Source organism: Dendrobates tinctorius, unplaced genomic scaffold, assembly GCF_039654945.1.
Source record: "Dendrobates tinctorius isolate UK_male_01 unplaced genomic scaffold, ASM3965494v1 ptg000232l, whole genome shotgun sequence".
Taxonomy (NCBI): Eukaryota; Metazoa; Chordata; class Amphibia; order Anura; family Dendrobatidae; genus Dendrobates; species Dendrobates tinctorius.
Window position 1 is genome coordinate 7,994,424 of NW_027361899.1, and position 22,026 is coordinate 8,016,449.

Genomic DNA, 22,026 nt, shown 5'->3' on the forward strand with positions numbered 1-22,026 from the left:
TTGCACAATTATCTCAAAAGCCTTTTAACAGGCGGCATGGGCTTTGCCCTTGTTAATCCATTATCAATTAAGAAGGTAAAAGGTCTGGAGCTGATTCCAGGTGTGCCATTTGCATCTAAAAGCTTTTGCTATAAACCCACAACATACGGCCAAAAGAACTCTCAATGGAAGAGAAACAGAACATCATTAATCTGAAAAAAGGAAAAAAATCAATCAGAGAGAACGCAGAAAGGTTAGGAGCAGTCAAATAAATCAGTCAAGAGCGCTCTGGTGAGCTTAGGAACTCAAAAAGACCTGGACGTCCATGGGAGATAGCAGTGGTGGATGTTAGCAGAATCTTTCCCATGGTGAAGAAAAACCCCTTCACAGCATCTCTCCTGGAAGTCATTGTCTAAGTCTACCATTAAAAGGAGACTTCATATGAACCAATACAGGGTGCAAACCATTGATAAGCCAGAAAATAGAAAGGCCAGATTAGACTTTGCCCAAAAAAATCTTAAGAAGTTGCCCAGTTCTGGAAAAGAAAAACGAAGATCAAAATTTGCCAGAATGTTGGAAGAAAAAAGTCTGGAGAAGGTTTGGAGTGGCTCCTGATCCTCGGCACATCCTATGTCACACATGATGGAGGCGGAGTGATGGCGTGGACCTTCATGGCTGCCAATGGCACCGGTCACTACTGTAGAGGTTATTGATGATTGACTGAAGACAGGAGTGGCCGGATGAATCCTGCGTGTACAGGGCGAGACTTTCTGCTCAGATTCAACCAAATGCAGCAAGGATGATTGGACGAAGCTTCACAAGACACATGGACAATGACCCAAAACTTCCTGCGAAAGCAAAGAAAGGGAATATTCTGCAATGGCCGAGTCCTCACCAGATCTCAGCAAGTCAAGCTGCATTTCACAGGCTGAAGACAAAACTGAGAGCAGAAACAGGCACAAACAGGCAAGACATGAAGTCACTGCAGTTAAGGTGACAAATCATCACACAAGAGGAGACCGGTGATGGTGATGTCCATGGCCTCCAGACTCCAGGCCGTCATTACTACAAAGTCTCATACCAGAGTAGACCAGTGATGGTGACGTCTATGGCCGTCATTACTACAAAGTCTTACACCGGAGGAAGCCAGTGATGGTGATATCCATGGCCTCCAGACTCCAGGACATCATTACTACAAAGTGTCATACCAGAGGAGGCCAGTGATGCTGACATCCATGGCCGTCATTACTACAAAGTCTTACACTGGAGGAAACCAGCGATGGTGATGTCCAAGGTCTCCAGACTTCAGGCCATCATTACTGCAAAGCCTCACATCGGAGGAAATCAGAGATGGTGACGTCCATAGCCTCCAGACTTCATGCCGCCATTGCTGCAAAGCCTCGCACCAGAGGAGACCAGTGATGGTGACGTCCATGGCCTCCACACTTCAGGCCCTCATTACCACAAAGCCTCACACCAGAGACCAGCGATGCTGATGTCCATGGTCTCCAGACTTCAGGCCGTCATTGCTGTAAAGGATTCTCTACAAAGGGTTATTTGTCCAATTACTTTTGAGCCACTCAAATGAGGAGACTTTGTAGGAAAATAGCTGCAATTCCTGAAAATTTCACAAGAGATTTTGGTTCAACCCCTTAATTAATTAAACATGATTGTCTCCACTTCAGTTGCAAAAATAGCGGCCTGCAGAGCTGAAATCACAAAGAGTCGGTCACTGTCAAAAAATTTCTGGTCCTAACTGTATACATACTGAATATAATTCTTGCCTGCAGGCCTGTCCTGCTCTTGCAGCTCCCTGTCCGGTCCTCCAATCACTCCCTCCAGTCTTTCAGCTCTGATTACTAGACCTTGTGCCGCAGAGTGACGCAGATCATAAACATCAATGACGCGCGTGCATCCTAGTCAGCATCGTACATGCACGAGGTCTGGTATTCAGGATCCTGGAGGATCTGCGAGAGCAGAACAGCGGAGGTCGCGGTCAGTATAATGCTTTATTATGTTCTTTTAATCCCTGCTCTCACCTCCCTTGTCTTATGTTTTGGGGTCTGGAGTATAGTAAAATATAGTAAATATATTGGGTAAATCAGGGCAAAATAGATTCAATGCAAATCAAAGGCGAATCGGACCCAAATAGAACTTTGGGAACTTCGAGTATCTCTAATAAATCCTGATGCAAAGTTATTCGAAAGTTGCAGAACTTTTCATTATACAGAGATCACATTTTATATTATATGTTCATTATTGTTTATAAATCCCGCAACCGCCTGTGAGTACTAATAAATATTACCGTTATCCATAGTACTAGCATTGGCTTTTGTGCCGGTCGTACCTCCTGCATTCCCGCGCGCTGTCTGATATTCTCCGGCAGGCTCTTATGACATTATATCTTGTACTTCTAATAACTCTTCATCAGAGTCATCACCCGGAGGAGGCGACACCTTCTGCCAGGAGATAAAACCCATTAAAATGTCATTATAAACCCAAACATCGTAACCTCTGGGAATGTGCGGCCGGCATGAACCCACCTGAGCAGGAGCAGCGGAGCATTCTAGGCAAAGTCTGTGCCGTTATAGGAGCGGGTACAGAGTTATCTGTGGAAATCAAGGAATAACATAGGAATTACTTCAGTTAAAGGGATTCTCCGGCGATTAATCCCTTAATAACCGGGCAGTTTTTATTTTTTCCTCTTCGATTCTTTCTTCCCCTTCTTTCAAGAGCAGTAACTTTTTTTTAGCCACCCATTGACATGGCCATGGGAGGGATGGTTTTATTCCAGGACAAGTTATAGTTTTCAATAAAACCATTCATTTTATCATCTAATGTCCTGGGAAACAGCAGAATAATCCCAAGTGGGGTGAAAAGGTGAAAAAAAAAAACAAAATTCAAGAAAAGTCAGTTTGTGTCTCCAGTCTGTGAGACCTGCGGCTTTTTTATCTGACACTGGATCAGGACTTTTACTTTTTGATTGTGACATTTTGGCTTCATATGATGCTTTGATCCCTGTTTTTTGCATAAGGTTCATCCCCTTCTACTGTAATGACATATCTATTATCATTACCGAGACCCCGCTATTTCTGAGAATAGGGGTGCAGTCACTCACTGTTTCTATGACTCAAATTACAAGGACCAGATACCCCAATTATTGGGGAGACTCCAGCTGACAATGGGAGGTAATAGAGGTAAAAATCAGGACAGCGGAATTTGCCCTAATTGTGGAGAATCACATCAATACATTAATACCACCACCATTTATTGCAAAATTAAGGTGATCTCTCAATAAATGACGCCATGAAGTACTGAAAGAAAACCATCATACAGCCGGCAAATAACAGTTCTACACATAATCTATTAAGAGAATATCAGTGTCAAACTGCGTGGAAATAAATACCGCCATATAGAGGTAATGTTGAAATAGCAGCTCCATACAGGGTAATTTAATAACAATGGGGAAGCACCACACAATGCATAAATACCGCCATATAGTGTGGAATTGCAGCTCCATACAGAGTAATGTAAAAACAATGGAGCAGCACCACACAATGCATAAATACTGCCATATAGTGCTGAAATAGCAGCTCTATACATAGTGATGTAATTACAATGGGGCAGCACCACACAATGCATAAATAAATACCACCATATAGTGTGGAATTGCAGCTCCATACAGAGTAATGTAAAAACAATGGAGCAGCGCCACACAATGCATAAATACCGCCATATAGTTCTGAAATAGCAGGTCTATACATAGTGATGTAAGTACAATGGAGCTTCACCACACAATGCATAAATAAATCCCACCATATAGTGCAAGAATAGCAGCCCCATACAGAGTAATGTAATTACAAGAAGGCATCACAAAACAATGCATAAATTAATACCGCCATATAGTGCTGGAATAGCAGCTCTATACAGGGTAATGTAATAACAATGGATTATTGTCACACAATGCATAAGTGAAGCTATATTGTGTTGGAATCATAGTGACACACAGCGACCAGCTGTGGGCGCTAGCCAACCAGCGGCCCCCTGCAGAGCTTTCCCATTACCTGTTGCTGTGCACTCTCTGTACCTGTGCGATGAATGCCCCGTCCTGCCGATGTCACATTTGCGTTATTCCTGTTTGCTTTGTTTCTATTGATATAAATTGGGAAATAAACAAGGCAAAGTTCAGCCTGAAGCACGAGAGATGAAGGAAAGAAAAAACTGGCAAATTGCAATAATTTTTTACTGCCTTATAATCAAAATGAAGACAGTCGATCTAATTAAAACGTCCCAGCGTGTCGCCACGTCGTGAGCAGCTCATTTATCCTGTGCCAGCTCCGGATCACTATCCTTCTAAACACCAAACATACGGCGACGTCTACAGAGTAAATATTCTCCACTGGGAGACAGATGCGCTAATTATTTCTAATGTTCTGCTCCAGGGTTCACAAAAATTCCACTGAACTCTATTAAGGAGCAGAGGTCACAAAACACTGAGTCTCCCAAACTCCCCGAGCGTCTCCAGGCCTCCATCCCACAGAAGTCACCCAACATTCCCAGAGGGTCTCCAGGCCTCCATCCCACAGAAGTCACCCAACCTTCCCAGAGCGTCTCCAGGCCTCCATCCCACAGAAGTCACCCAATATTCCTAGAGGGTCTCCAGGCCTCCATCCCACAGAAGTTACCCAACCTTCCTAGAGGGTCTCCAGGCCTCCATCCCACAGAAGTCACCCAACCTTCCTAGAGGGTCTCCAGGCCTCCATCCCACAGAAGTCACCCAACCTTCCTAGAGGGTCTCCATGCCTCCATTCCACAGAAGTCACCCAACCTTCCCAGAAGGTCTCCAGGCCTCCATCCCACAGAAGTCCCCAAACCTTCCCAGAAGGTCTCCAGGCCTCTGTTCCACAGAAGTCACCCAACCTTCCTAGAGGGTCTCTAGGCCTCTGTCCCACAGAAGTCACCCAACCTTGCTATAGGGTCTCCAGGCCTCCGTTCCACAGACGTTACCCAAACTCCTAAAGCGCTTCCAGGCCTCCCTCCCACAGAAGTCACCCAAACTCCCAGAGCATCTCCAGGCCTCCTTCCCACAGAAGTCACCTAACCTTCCTAGAGGGTCTCCAGGCCTTCGTCCCACAGAAGTTACCCATCCTTCCCAGAGGGTCTTCAGGCCTCCGTCCCACAGAAGTCATTCAACCTTCCCAGAGGGTCTCCAGGCCTCCGTCCCACAGATGTCACCCAACCTTCCCAGAGGGTCTCCAGGCCTCTGTCCCAAAGAAGTCACCGAACTTTCTCAGAATGTCTCCAGGCCTCCGTCCCACAGAATTCACCCAAACTCTCAAAGCGTCTCCAGGCCTCCATCCAACAGAAGTCACCCAACCTTCCCAGAGTATTAGAGGCCAGGTAATGGCAATATGGGGAGACCTAGAATGATATGATAGCGGCACTTGTATGTGGTCTACGTGGGGCCCCCAAAGGAGTGGACCCCTGTGCTCTTAGAGGCAAGAACCTACATGGGTCAGCCTTATTATACTGGTGTCACAGGACCCCTCAGTGATTGTTACTTCCGCACTCCCTGCAGCTAAAACCCTGTGTAAATGTAGATTAATATTTCCAAGGAGCTTCCCCTAGTGGTGGTGGAAGAAAGTAAGAATTTTAGTGACTAAAGGCAGTGGACACAGCTGACAATAAAAGTGATACATATTTTAGTTGCTGTGTTATGTTACAAATGTTGCATTATCTTTCACACTGCAATCTTTCTTCAGTAACACAATCCCATACCCTCTGATTTGCAGTTTATAACACACCCTTAGTCTTAGACTATTCTTCTACAGAAATGTCCCCTCTGAGTAATTCATTATAGATGTGAGGCTTGTATATTCAAGGTGCTGCTGTTTCCAGTTGCCTCCATGTTTCATTTCTAGACTGATTTCCCAGGTCATGGGGGATCTCTTCTCCCCTGCACTTGTAGACACTGATGTTGAAGAGTTTGATTCCTCTACCTTCCCGTGCAGAGTGTCCAAGGATGTTTGCCTTCTTATCTACAGCTGGTGTGATCTGAAGATATGGATGTTTCTCTCTGTCACTGTCAGATCTGTGCTGGAGGTAGAAGCACAACCAGTTGACATATGCAAACTCTACAGCAGCACAGCCAGTTATGTACTGTCACGCACGGTGTAGGAAAGACTAAGTGCAACACAAAGGGATTAGGGGAAGGGAGCCTAAAACTAGGGAAGCGGGGAGTGAAGACCACTAGGCAAATCTAACGTCACTCTGTCTGCCCTAAGCATCCCTATATAGGTTCTGAACCTATCGCCGAGCAGGAATCTAATCTCTGACTGACCCTAGCAATAAGCCCTGCTTAGGGAAGGACGGGGTAAGCACTGGTTGATCCCTGCTATAACTTAAGACAAATATAGTAGATAAAAAAGGGGAACACTTAGCTTGAGCGGAGTCAGAGAAAAACGGAGACGTCCTCTAAACATCAAAGAGGACGCTAGCCGACTGCTATAGCTCCAAGCCTCAACAGGGAAATGGAAATATCACCAGCAAACTTTCATCAGCAAGCTGGGAGTTATAAACACCCCAGTCCATGTGTGTCAATTGGAGCCTGGGAAAGGTTGCCACTGGGTCCTAGAGTCAGAAGAACCAGGAAGGTGTCAGCAAAGCAAACTGCTGAGACCTTCTGCAGCCAGATGCAGTGCGACGGTCTGCAGCCTCTGACACACCCGTGACATGTACATAACATACACAAACAGTACAGCTGCACAACCAGCTATCTACTTGACATAGGCAAACTCTACAGTCTAGTATTATAGTATTGGTTACATTATATCTAATCCATTGATATATTGGTGAGTTATGTGTGTGAGATACAGTCTAGTATTACAATGCTTGTTACATTGTATCTTATTTATTAACGTATCTGATCCATACATTATAGTCCATTATATTTCTTCCTTATATTCCAGTCCATTTGTTGCAGTGTTTCTCATCTATAAATGTATTAATGAGATGTATGGATGAGATACGGTGCAGTATGACAGTATTTGTTATAATGTGTCTCATCCATACATGACGGACCAGTATGACAGTATTTTCTTGCATTGCTTCTCATCCAGGTTTGCAACGGACGCTGACCACTGCTGTACAGCCGCTGTTTTCCCACCATTATTCCTCTCATCATCTTTAATGGTTGAATAGGGCAGCTCAGGACATTACCATAATATTCTGTCTTGGGAGATTCATAAGAGAAACAGATCTCCTCTACTTCCCTTTAGTCCGGTGAAATGGACATTAATGAGTGATACAATGTAAGTAACTACCAGATAATGAAGCCCGCATCACAAAGACGCACCGGCTGAAGACTCATTCCGGAGAATAGAACAGCGGCTAATGAGAAGCGTCCGAGAGATTCTGAGACGGGAAGAGGACGGGAAGTCTTAGAATGGTTCCTTCTCACAAATATTTAAATAAAAGAAAAAGAAACTCTGAACATGTCTTCACCTGCCTTCTCCTCGTTAGAACAAATCTCACATTAGACCAGTGACCGGGTGAGAGGCAGCCTGCTGCACAGTAAGATTGGAAACCAGGAAAATGCTCGGACTGGCCAGCAGCTCTCCCCACCCCAGCGTGACACCAGCCAGTCCGAGCATTGTGTTGTGATCCTCGTTCGTCCAAGTTCTACGCCCGTCTGATTCTTCCCTAATTGTCAGCAAGTTTCCAGGTGGAATAGGGCCAGATGTAAAATGATTAAAGGGGTCAAGTTACTTCTTATATAGAGGACAGGTAATAACTGTTAGATCGGTTTGGGACCCCAATGATCTCCAGAACAGGGAAATGTTTTTCCAGTGATTCCATACGAGTGTGTCCAGGAAGAGTTGATCGGAGTGACACGTCCTTCATGCGATCTGCCGCTTCATCTCACGTAGAAAATACCAGAAGACGGCCCTGATCTCTGTCGTCTTCATTAGGGTCTGTGCACATAATGTATTTTTTTTAGTTTTGTGGTTTTTACAAGCAAACATCAGAACACTGCTGAGAATACAGGGCTAACGCTTTGCGCCCTTTTTCATGTGTTAATTGATTTGCAATGCCAACTTTAATCCCAAGAGGCACGTCAGTTGTTTCTGCTTTTCTTGGCGTTTTTCTTTCTTTAATCCATGTTCACATGATTCAATCACGCCGCCACCAATTTCTGAAATCACAGTAAACACTTTGGTGACTTTATAGCAATTTAGCAAAATTGCATGAAATGAATGGCAATAGGCACACATTGTGTGACCATGGCGTTCATGGTGAGCTCGTTCTCTGCACGAGCAGCTTCAAAACCAGGGGAAGAGTCTTGAGGAGATCATTTGCATATTCCCAGTGCCTTCTGGGATAAGTGAAGAGTCTCCGCGAGCTCAACGATCACTGGGTTTTGGCCGTTGCAGCTGAAAAGAGGAAATCAGAAAACCAGGGGAAGAGTCTTGAGGAGATCATTTGCATATTCCCAGTGCCTTCTGGGATAAGTGAAGAGTCTCCGCGAGCTCAACGATCACTGGGTTTTGGCCGTTGCAGCTGAAAAGAGGAAATCGGAAAAACCGCGTGCCGAAATTTGGCTCATCTTTCATCGTTTTTAAGAAATCTCAAGATGGAAGAGGCCAGGAGCCATTTGGTGAGCTGCATTTCTTGCTACATGTTCACAGACTTACCAGTGGAAAAGCCAAACTTCACATGCCACAAATGCAAGCTTGTGTCCCTGTTGGAGGAAAAGTTGCAAAATCTCGAAGAGAGGTTAGCTACGTTGAAGATCATTAAGGAAGGTGAAGAGTTCTTGGACAGAGCAGAATTATCTCTTCATGTTACAGAAAGAGAAGAAATTCAAAGTGCACCTGAAGAAACAGAGGAATGGAGACATGTGACCCAGAGAAGCAGGAGGATCAGGAGGCAGTCAGCACCCATACAGCTCAGGAACCAGTACCAGGCTCTCACGCAGGAAAACGATGAAGAAATACATCAGGATAAGACTTTGCCAACAAACAGCAACCTTGTACGCCTTCAGAGTCCTCCTGGATGGAGAAAGAAAAATGTTGTGAAGAAGAAACGGAGAGTGGTGGTCATGGGGGATTCCCTGCTGAGAGGAACAGAGGCCGCTATCTGCAGACCGGATATAACTTCAAGAGAAATGTGCTGTCTTCCAGGTGCAAAAATTAAAGATGTGTCTGACAGGATATCAGGACTCTTCAGACCTACAGATGACTACCCATTCCTGCTACTACATGTGGGGACAAATGACACCGCAAGAAACGACCTGGAAACCATCTGCAGAGACTTTGAAGACTTAGGCAAGAAAGTGAAAGAACTGGGAGCGCAGGTGGTCTTCTCTTCCATCCTCCCAGTGGATGGCCATGGAACAAGGAGGTGGAATAAGATTCTGCAGGTGAACAACTGGCTACGTCGATGGTGCCGTCAGCAACGATTTGGATTTCTGGATCACGGAGTGAACTACTTATACGATGGACTACTTGCTAGAGATGGGGTGCACCTTACGAAGACTGGAAAGCATGTATTTGGAAGTCGCCTTGCTACACTTGTAAGGAGAGCTTTAAACTAGAACAACATGGGAAGGGAAGCAAAAGACCAGAAAAAGCCATAGACCTGACAAATGCTATTGAGAACTCTGCTATTAGAAGTGGAAAGGAAGAACAAAGACGAAAGAATCTAATTAATAAAAATATTGGAGAAAGAGAAACCAATCACAAACTAAAATGTTTCTATACTAATGCACAAAGCATGGGCAACAAACAAGGAGAATTGGAACTACTAACACAGGAACAGAAATATGATGTAATTGGAATCACTGAAACTTGGTGGGACAATACACATGATTGGAATACAAGACTAGAAGGATACAACTTATTTGCAAGAAACAGACTTAATAAATGAGGAGGGGGTGTCGCATTGTATGTTCGAAACGCGTATATCTGCACAGAGATTGAAGCTTCAGAGACTGGGAGTTCTGTGGAAACTGTTTGGGTAAGAATACAAGGACAGAACAATGGAAAGGACACCATTGTAGGCATTTACTACAGGCCGCCTGTGCAAGCCGAAGATATAGATGAACTCTTTATGCATCAGATGGCCAAGTTCTCCAAAAAATATGACATAGTTGTCATGGGAGATTTCAACTATCCAGACATTTGTTGGGAATCTCTCTCAGGCAAAACTAACAGGTCAAGGAAATTCTTATCCTCTCTTGCTGACAACTTTATCTTCCAAAAGGTAAAGGAGAAAACAAGGGGAACTGCTACCTTGGATCTAATCCTTATAAACAGGGAGGAAATGGTTGAGGAGGTAAAAGTGGCTGGGACCCTAGGAGGTAGCGACCATGCTATTTTAGAATTTTGGATTACTAGAGGTGGAAGACCTGTGAAGACTCAGACGTCAAGGTTAGATTTCAGAAAGGCAGATTTTAAGGGATTCAGAAAGAGAATTGGAGGGATCCAATGGCTGGATATCCTTAAAGACAAAAATGTCCAGGAAGGATGGGAAATCTTGAAAAATGAAATTCTCAAAGCACAGTTGTTAACAATTCCGAAAAGAGGGAAGAATAGGAAGCATTTAAGGAAACCAGGATGGATGAACACAGAACTTAAGCACATGCTAAAAAGGAAGAAAAAAATGTTTATAAAATGGAAAGAGGGAGGCATATCTAAAGAAGAATATAATGCTGTCTGCAGAACCTGCAGGGCACAAATCAGATTAGCTAAAGCTGAAAATGAACTGAGGCTTGCAAGAGATGTCAAAAGCAATAATAAAGGATTTTGGGGATATGTCAAAAGTAAAAGAAAAGTCAAAGATGCTATAGGATTTTTACAGGATGAAAATGATGAAATGGTAAGACAGGATGTTGAGAAGGCTGAACTTTTAAATTCCTATTTTGCATCTGTTTTCTCTCAGAAAGGAAATGCAACATCAACTGTTATTCACTGTCCTATTAAGGGAATAGAAGAATCCAGGATATCTATAAACAGAAAGATAGTGAGGAAACACTTAGCTAACCTAAATGAATTCAAGTCTCCAGGTCCAGATGAATTACACCCCAGAGTACTGAAGGAGATAGCAGAAGAAATTTTTGAACCCCTCTCCATAATCTTTGAAAATTCTTGGAGAACAGGAGAAGTGCCAGAAGACTGGAGAAGAGCAAATGTTGTTCCTATCTTCAAAAAGGGGAAGAAGTTGGACCCAGGCAACTATAGGCCGGTGAGTCTGACTTCTATATCAGGAAAGATCTTTGAACAAATTATTAAACAACATGTATGTCAGTACCTGGATAAGAATGAAGTGATTAAACAGAGTCAGCATGGGTTTCTAACTAATAAGTCATGTCAGACTAACTTAATTTCCTTCTATGACGGTATCACTGATTGGGTGGATCAAGGAAATGCTGTAGATATAGTATATCTTGACTTCAGCAAAGCATTTGACAAAGTCTCTCATACAATCCTTATTGAAAAAATGACTAAGTATGGAATGGACAAGGCAACTGTTAGGTGGATTCATAACTGGCTTAGTGATCGGACCCAAAGAGTGGTCGTAAATGGCTGCACATCCAGTTGGAAGAATGTCTCAAGTGGGGTACCACAGGGCTCTGTCCTGGGCCCTGTATTGTTCAACATCTTTATCAATGATTTAGATGAAGGAATTGAGGGTAAACTGATTAAATTTGCTGATGACACAAAGCTAGGAGGGATAGCTAATACTAGAGAAGAGAGAGAGAGGATTCAAAAAGATTTAAATAAACTGGAGAAGTGGGCAGCAACTAACAGAATGGTTTTTAACAGGGAGAAATGCAAAGTACTACATCTGGGCAATAAAAATGAAAAAAGCATATATAGAATGGGAGGAATAGGGCTAAGTGACAGCACATGTGAAAAAGACTTGGGTATACTAATAGATCACAGACTGAATATGAGTCAACAGTGTGATGCAGCAGCAAAAAAGGCAAATGCAATTCTAGGATGTATTAACAGAAGCATACAGTCTAGATCACGTGAAGTCATTATTTCCCTCTACTCCTCTTTGGTCAGACCTCATCTGGAATATTGTGTCCAGTTTTGGGCACCACATTTTAAAAAAGACATCAACAAACTGGAGCAAGTTCAGAAAAGAGCGACCAGAATGGTGACCGGTCTGCAAACCCTGTCTTATGAGGAAAGGTTGCAGGATTTGGGAATGTTTAGTTTGCAAAAGAGAAGACTGAGAGGAGACTTAATAGCTGTCTACAAATATCTAAAGGGCTGTCACATTGTAGAAGGATCAACTTTATTCTCATTTGCACAAGGAAAGACTAGAAGCAATGGGATGAAACTGAATGGGAGGAGACACAGATTAGATATTAGAAAAAACTTTTTGACAGTTAGAGTGATCAATGAGTGGAACAGGCTGCCACGAGAAGTGGTGAGTTCTCCTTCAATGGAAGTCTTCAAACAGAGGCTGGACAGACATCTGACTGGGATGATTTAGCGAATCCTGCTTTGAGCAGGGGGTTGGACCAGATGGCCCAGGAGGTCCCTTCCAACTCTACGATTCTATGATTCTATGATTCTATGATTCTAAGTGTTGCTCCATTCATGTGCAGATTTTCACCTTTTTTTATGCCGCTTTGTTTTCTCGCGATCCTTTCTGCTTCTTTGGTGTCACATCCCATTCCTGATCCGGCTGCGCTCTTTGGTGCAGAAATACACGCAGGATAAAAGTTTCCCATTACAATCTTAGGTTGTGTTCACACATTCAGGTTTTTATGTGATTTTTATAGGGAAATGGTAAAAGTGGATTAAGGATAATTAGTTTCAGCCTTTTCTTTACAGCTGTCGTCTGTTTATGATCCTCTCCTGGATTTGATTTCCAAAACTGCATGAAAATAACAAATCATAGCAATCCTCCCATATACTGTACCTGTTCACACGCAGCATTTCTGCAAAAACAGTTCTGAAAACCGTTGAAAAAAATGCGGCAGCCATTCCCATTCTGTATTAAATGGTACCTTCTTTATGCATTTTTTTGCACTTTTTTCTATAGGGAATTTGTGCGTAAAACGCTGTTTTTTTTCTCTCCTTGATCTCAATGGGGAGGGATTTCAAAGAGTTCACATGCTGCTTAAAAAAAAATTAAGATTTTAGAAATCTCATTTATTTTGCTGCTACTATAAAACGCTCATCAAGAGGATATGAAGGCATAAAGAAAGCCCAAAGTCCCTCCTTACCTGCTGACGTATAGATATTATTTCATAATATACAGTAAATATTAAAAACATCATAATACATTCAATCATAAGACAGAGCTGCATTTATCGCATGGGTACACGAGGAGTTAATCCAGAGTGGAGCAGCTTGTATGGACAGTGAGGAGTATAATGAGGTAGATGTAAGTGGGCTGTCACTAGTGGAATGTGAACACTGTCAAAGATAAACTGAAACTTTACATGCATGATGGAATCCTTAGTGTTCCTGCTGGTTCCTTGCGTTTCGCTCTGCTTCATCAGGGGGTGTGCTGGAGATTGTGAGTAAATGAGTTTATAAACTGTAGGTAGACCAATAGTTTCCAGAGGCAGAGTCTTTAGGTGTTTCTGTGGTTATCGTCATCTCCTGAGTAATGTGGTCTCCCAGCTACGGGTTGGTGGAACGTAGGCGCAGGCATTGTAGAGGCGAACCCAGCACATGCACACAACGGAGCGTATTGTGTATGTAAGGGAAATGATCCATACTAAAGGGATTGTTCGTAACTAAGTAATAATTGTATGAACAGAATATCTAAAAGGATCATTACATCTATTGTGCTGCCATGAGTCCATGAAGATATGTAACAATATGTGTCTATACTGGTGTGGATTATATAGAGACCATATAATGAGTAGTGTATATAATGAGTAGGTGTTAGCAGCAATAGAACATACAGGAGTATATAATATAGGTGTGAATAAGTCAATACGTGGTAATAACTAGAGGGGGATATAAATAAAGTGCGTCATGCAGAGTGAAGTCTCCTCAGGAAAAAAATTCTGGATGTAGAATATAAAAAAAAATAGAAAAGTATATAATTAAGTAAAAGAGAGGGAAAGGAGATATGGTGTGAAAATGTGCAGTGCAATAAGGAGAGGGAAGGCAAATAGTGCAAAAAATGTAAAAAATGAGATGTAAAACATAGGGAAGGTAAAAACAGGAAAAAACATACATGTGTCTGGTGTGACAGTGGTATTTATAAATATTCATTGTCAGCACAATCACTTCTGTGTAATGGGATAGATATTTAGAGTTTATTGCCAACATCAACGTCAGTAACGATGATTCATTCATCAAAAGTTAACAGAGCCGGCAGATCAGCAATCAGTGATAAGTCCTCCGTAAATCAGGAATACTGAACATAAACCATCGATTTCATATTTTATATATTACTAGCTGAAGAGCCCGGCGCTGCCCGGGCATAGTAACTAACTGTGGTTAGTTATAGCAAATTATAATTATCCTCCATCCCATAGGCCCGTGCCCATATACCCATCATACATATCCTCCATCCCATAGTCCCATGCCCATATACCCATCATACATATCCTCCATCCCATAGTCCCGTGCCCATATACCCATCATACATATCCACCATCCCATAGTCCCGTGCCCATATATCCATCATACATATCCTCCATCCCATAGTCCCGTGCCCATATACCCATCATACATATTCGCCATCCCATAGTCCAGTGCCCATATACCCATCACATCCTCCATCCCATAGTCCCGTGCCCATATACCCATCATACATATCCTCCATCCCATAGTCCCATGCCCATATACCCATCATACATATCCGCCATCCCATAGTCCAGTGCCCATATACCCGTCATACCAGTGGTGGGATTCAAATTTTTAACAACAGGTTCTGTGTTTGTGTGTAGGAAAGCCACACCCATTTTAAGCCACACCCATTTTACGCCACACCCATTTACACGCACCTTTTCCTCAAATATATACAGGTAGGGGCGCAGTCAAACAGTTGAAAAAAAAAAATAAATTGGAATGAGATCAGAACAGTACACAGGTCCCCAAAAGGCAGCACAGGTCCCCAATAGGCAGCACAGGTCCCCAAAAGGCAGCATTGTTCCCTATAGGCAGCACACGTCTCCAATAGGCAGCATTGTTCCATATAGGCAGCACACGTCTCCAATAGGCAGCACAGGTCTCCAATAGGCATCACAGGTCCCAAATAGGCACAACAGGTCCCAAATAGGCAGCACAGGTCCCAAATAGGCAGCACTGGTCCCCAATAGGCAGCACTGGTCCCCAATAGGCAGCACTGATCCCCAATAGGCAGCATTGTTCTCTATAGGCAGCACAGGTCCCCAATAGGCAGGCACAGGTCCCCAATAGGCAGGCACAGGTCCCCAATAGGCAGGCACAGGTCCCTAATAGGCAGCACAGGTCCCCAATAGGCAGCACAGGTCCCTAATAGGCAGCACAGGTCCCCAATAGGCAGCACAGGTCCCCAATAGGCAGGCACAGGTCCCTAATAGGCAGCACAGGTCCTCAATAGGCAGCATTGTTCCCTACAAGGCAGGCACAGGTCCCCAATAGGCAGGCACAGGTCCCTAGTAGGCAGCACAGCACACACAGGCCCCCAATAGGCAGCAGCAATGCACATACAGAATATCAAAACAACTGACCTGGTGTTGGCCTGTGTTGTGTACCATACACACACACAGACTAGTGTCCTCCAGGGGCTGAGGGCAGGCTCAGGCAGCTCACTGGGCAGCGGCGGTAGTAACTCCTCCAGCGAGCTCCTCCAGATTTACCCGCCAATAACAGCCGCACGCACTGCATCTGCCTCAGCACCAGAAATGAATCAGTGCGCACTGTGCGCGCCGCCGCCGCCGGGGTGTGCTGTGTCGTGCTCTGTCTGTCCAGGACTCAGCAGCAGACAGAGCACGACATCACGTGACTCATGTGCCTGTGCGTTGTATCAATGCGCCAGCCCGCGCCGTATCCGCTCCAGCGCTGCAGAGGCTGAGCAAGATAGTCCTCCTCTCCTCCGCCTCCCTCCTTGCCTGCAGGACCGGATCGCGGCTCTGGATCTCCCCGGTTCGGGGAACCGGCTGCTTTTTTAACAACCGATTCCACCGAATCGGGGAGAACCCGCTGAATCTCACCCCTGCGTCATACATATCCTCCATCCCATAGTCCCGTGCCCATATACCCATCATACATATCCTCCATCCCATAGTCCCGTGCCCATATACCCATCATACATATCCTCCATCCCATAGTCGAGTGCCCATATACCCATCACACAGTGACATCCTCCATCCCATAGTCCCATGCCCATATACCCATCATACATATTCGCCATCCCATAGTCCCGTGCCCATATACCCATCATACATATCCTCCATCCCATAGTCGAGTGCCCATATACCCATCATACATATTCGCCATCCCGTAGTCCCGTGCCCATATACCCATCATACATATCCTCCATCCCATAGTCGAGTGCCCATATACCCATCACACATCCTCCATCCCATAGTCCCATGCCCATATACCCATCATACATATTCGCCATCCCATAGTCGAGTGCCCATATACCCATCATACATATTCGCCATCCCATAGTCCCGTGCCCATATACCCATCATACATATCCTCCATCCCATAGTCGAGTGCCCATATACCCATCACACATCCTCCATCCCATAGTCCCATGCCCATATACCCATCATACATATTCGCCATCCCATAGTCCAGTGCCCATATACCCATCACATATCCTCCATCCCATAGTCCCGTGCCCATATACCCATCATACATATCCTCCATCCCATAGTCGAGTGCCCATATACCCATCATACATATTCGCCATCCCATAGTCCCGTGCCCATATACCCATCATACATATCCTCCATCCCATAGTCGAGTGCCCATATACCAATCACACATCCTCCATCCCATAGTCCCATGCCCATATACCCATCATACATGTTCGTCATCCCATAGTCGAGTGCACATATACCCATCATACATATCCGCCATCCCATAGTCCAGTGCCCATATACCCATCACATATCCTCCATCCCATAGTCCCGTGCCCATATACCCGTCACACATATCCTCCATCCCATAGTCCCATGCCCATATGCGCATCATACATATCCTCCATCCCATAGTCGAGTGCCCATATACCCATCATACATATCCTCCATCCCATAGGCCCGTGCCCATATACCCATCATACATATCCTCCATCCCATAGTCGAGTGCCCATATACCCATCACACATATCCTCCATCCCATATTCCCGTGCCCATATACCAGTCATACATATCCTCCATCCCATAGTCGAGTGCCCATATACCCATCATACATATCCTCCATCCCATAGTCCCATACCCATATACCCATCATACATATCCTCCATCCCATAGTCCCGTGCCCATATACTCATCATACATATCCTCCATCCCATATTCCCGTGCCCATATACCCATCATACATATCCTCCATCCCATAGTCCCATGCCCATATACCAGTCATACATATCCTCCATCCCCTAATCCCATGCCCATATACCAGTCATACACATCCTCCATCCCATAGTCCCATGCCCATATACCCATCATACATATTCGCCATCCCATAGTCGAGTGCCCATATACCCATCATACATATCCGCCATCCCATAGTCCAGTGCCCATATACCCATCACATATCCTCCATCCCATAGTCACGTTCACATATACCCGTCACACATATCCTCCATCCCATAGTCCCATGCCCATATACGCATCATACATATCCTCCATCCCATAGTCGAGAGCCCATATACCCATCATACATATCCTCCATCCCATAGGCCCGTGCCCATATACCCATCATACATATCCTCCATCCCATAGGCCCGTGCCCATATACCCATCATACATATCCTCCATCTCATAGTCCCGTGCCCATATACCCATCATACATATCCTCCATCCCATAGTCCCGTGCCCATATACCCATCATACATATCCTCCATCCCATAGTCCAGTGCCCATATACCCGTCATACATATCCTCCATCCCATAGTCGAGTGCCCATATACTCATCATACACATCCTCCATCCCATAGTCCCATGCCCATATACCCATCATACATATCCTCCATCCCATAGTCGAGTGCCCATATACTCATCATACACATCCTCCATCCCATAGTCCCATGCCCATATACCCATCATACATATCCTCCATCCCATAGTCGAATGCCCATATACCCATCATACATATCCTCCATCCCATAGTCCCATGCCCATATACCCATCATACATATCCTCCATCCCATAGTCGAGTGCCCATATACTCATCATACACATCCTCCATCCCATAGTCCCATGCCCATATACCCATCATACATATCCTCCATCCCATAGTCGAGTGCCCATATACTCATCATACACATCCTCCATCCCATAGTCCCATGCCCATATACCCATCATACATATCCTCCATCCCATAGTCCAGTGCCCATATACTCATCATACACATCCTCCATCCCATAGTCCCATGCCCATATACCCATCATACATATCCTCCATCCCATAGTCGAGTGCCCATATAATCATCATACATATCCACCATCCCATAGTCCCATGCCCATATACTCATCATACACATCCTCCATCCCATAGTCGAGTGCCCATATACTCATCATACATATCCTCCATCCCATAGTCCCATGCCCATATACCCATCATACATATCCTCCATCCCATAGTCGAGTGCCCATATACTCATCATACATATCCTCCATCCCATAGTCGAGTGCCCATATAATCATCATACATATCCACCATCCCATAGTCCCATGCCCATATACTCATCATACACATCCTCCATCCCATAGTCGAGTGCCCATATACTCATCATACATATCCTCCATCCCATAGTCCCGTGCCCATATACTCATCATACATATCCTCCATCCCATAGTCGAGTGCCCATATACTCATCATACATATCCTCCATCCCATAGTCCCGTGCCCATATACTCATCATACATATCCTCCATCCCATAGTCCCGTGCCCATATACTCATCATACATATCCTCCATCCCATAGTCGAGTGCCCATATACCCATCATACATATCCTCTATCCCATGCCCATATACTCATCATACACATCCTCCATCCCATAGTCCCATGCCCATATACCCATCATACATATCCTCCATCCCATAGTCGAGTGCCCATATAATCATCATACATATCCACCATCCCATAGTCCCATGCCCATATACTCATCATACACATCCTCCATCCCATAGTCGAGTGCCCATATACTCATCATACATATCCTCCATCCCATAGTCCCATGCCCATATACCCATCATACATATCCTCCATCCCATAGTCGAGTGCCCATATACTCATCATACATATCCTCCATCCCATAGTCGAGTGCCCATATAATCATCATACATATCCACCATCCCATAGTCCCATGCCCATATACTCATCATACACATCCTCCATCCCATAGTCGAGTGCCCATATACTCATCATACATATCCTCCATCCCATAGTCCCGTGCCCATATACTCATCATACATATCCTCCATCCCATAGTCGAGTGCCCATATACTCATCATACACATCCTCCATCCCATAGTCCCGTGCCCATATACCCATCACACATCCTTCATCTCATAGTCAACCATTATGACATCATAATGAGGGGCGGGGCTTGACGCGCACACACTTTTTCCTTATTATGTAGATAGGGGCAAAATTGTTTGGTGAATTGGAACGCGCGGGGTTAAAATTTCGCCTCACAACATAGCTTAGGACGCTCTCGGGGTCCAGACGTGTGACTGTGCCAAATTTTGTGGCTGTAGCTGCGACGGTGCGGATGCCTATCCCGGACATACACACACACATACACACATACATTGAGCTTCATATATTAGATGTAATGTCCTCACAACTCGCAGCCATATACTCACAGAGTGGTAAAGGAATGGTCGGATACTGGATATTCTGCAGCAATTTTCATATCTTCACCCATAGAAGATGCAGAATAGCCAGAGGGGTAAGTAAACGTCTCTCCTCCATTAGAGTCTAATGGTCAAAAACAATAAGAATAAATATCAATGCAAAAAAAGTCTTTAAAAGCATTACTAAAAAGAGATGAAACAAGAAAACCCCATAAAGATGAACGAAAGCTAAAGTTCTCACTTAAACTGTACCCAATCTATAGATACACCTGGGCCAAGACTATGGACACGTTACCCCCTCTTCTACCTAAAAAGACCTGATCGATGCCTCGGCTGGTAAGTAGTTTCCAATTTGACTGGTGGAACCGTTGGAAATGTTTTGGTAAGCTCTTGAGATTTTCTTCCAAGGTGCTCTTTGCCGTGTCAGTATCACTAATGTGTTCTCTTACACGTACTTTTAGCTCTTGGGTTGTCATACCAATGTATATTTTGTCACAATGGCATGGTGCATGGTAGACAACTCTACGTAAGGTATTGTTTGATCTCATATCTTCTGGTACCTTCCATACTCCAGAGTCCTTTGCTTTTAATCAGGTTCAGGAAAGCTTTGCAATGACCGCATGGGTAGAAACACTTGATGTTCTTAGTTTCGATCAATGGGTGGGCTATACTGACTTCGGACAAGGAGTTGACATAAGTTCTTTTTTCTTCTTGCTGTAATAGAAGGTCTATAGCAGGGTTCCCCAACTCCAGTCCTCTAGAGCCACCAACGGTTCATGTTTTCAGGATTTCCTTAGTATGGCCCAGCACCTGCACAGGCAATAATTCCATCACCTGGGCAATACTAATGAAATCCTGAAAACATGACCTGTTGGTGGCTCTTGAGACTGGAGTTGGGGAACACTGGTCTGTAGGAAAGTATCTTGTGGAGAATGGGATCCGCCTGGAGGACTTTCCAATGTTTTTTTTAGTAATTAACGCTAAATTACCCCACTGGTTGTTATAGGTCGTAATTAATCTTACCGTATTACCATATTGGCTTTTTGTAGGTGGTTAGTTATTGTGGAGCAAGGAATATTTAGGGGGATTTTCTAGATCTTAGCTCTTCTATTCATACAATTATTACTTAGTTTGAAACAATCCATTTAGTGTGTATCATTTCCTTACGTGCACAATTCGCTCATGCGCTGGTTTTGTCTCCTCTGGTCTGTGTTTGCGTTCCATCGACTGGTAGCTGGGAGACCACATTACTCAGGGGATGGCAATAACCATACTTGCTCTTAAAGTCCGGCACTTCGTGGCCAATCATATGTATGGACTTAATCGGGTGACTGTGTTCCTGTAAGCTATTGGTCTACTTACACTTTATAGACTCATGTACTCCCCAACACCCCCCCGGATGAAGGAGGCAGAAACGCGTGTTGGGGTGGCAGAGACGTGAGGACACTAAGGGTATGTGCACACGCTGCGGATTCTACTGCGGTTCCGCAGCGGTTTTGGTCCTGCGGATCCGCAGCAGTTTCTGTTGCGTTGTACAGAACCATTATAATCAATGCAAAACAAAAAACGCTGTGCACATGCTGCGGATTTTTCCACGCCGATTCGCTGCGGTTTCTAATCCGCAGCATGTCAATTCTTTGTGCGGATTCCGAGTTGGTTTTACACCTGCTCCATGATCAGATGTCAAACCGCAGGGAAAAACCGCAGATAAACTGATTTACCTGTGGATTTTGCATAATCCGCGCGGAAAAATCCACAGCACAATCTGCAACGTGTGCACTTACCCTCAGGATTACATCATGGATGTAAGGCTATGTGCACACGCTGCGGATTGGTCTGCGGTTTTACCTGCGGTTTATCACCTCTACAATGGAGGAGATGGTAAACCGCAGCAGAATCCGCACCAAAGAATTGACATGTCATTTCTTTCTGCGGATTCAAAACCGCAGCTTTTCCGCAGTTAAAAATCCGCAGCATGTGCACAGAAAATTGTAAATCCCATAGGATAACATGCTACTGTACACTGTCTGCAGAACTGCTGCGG

General features: G+C 44.5%; 1 long non-coding RNA gene across 1 annotated transcript; it reads right to left on the reverse strand.

The window, feature by feature from the left end:
- Positions 1-256: 256 nt before the first annotated feature.
- LOC141059982 (uncharacterized) lies at positions 257-21,287 on the reverse strand. The gene is made up of 6 exons (XR_012222636.1): positions 21,150-21,287; positions 19,992-20,106; positions 4,044-4,128; positions 2,523-2,588; positions 2,327-2,438; positions 257-827 (listed from the first exon to the last, which is right to left on the reverse strand). It is a non-coding gene; the product is annotated as an uncharacterized lncRNA (long non-coding RNA).
- Between the last annotated feature and the right edge of the window lie 739 nt (positions 21,288-22,026).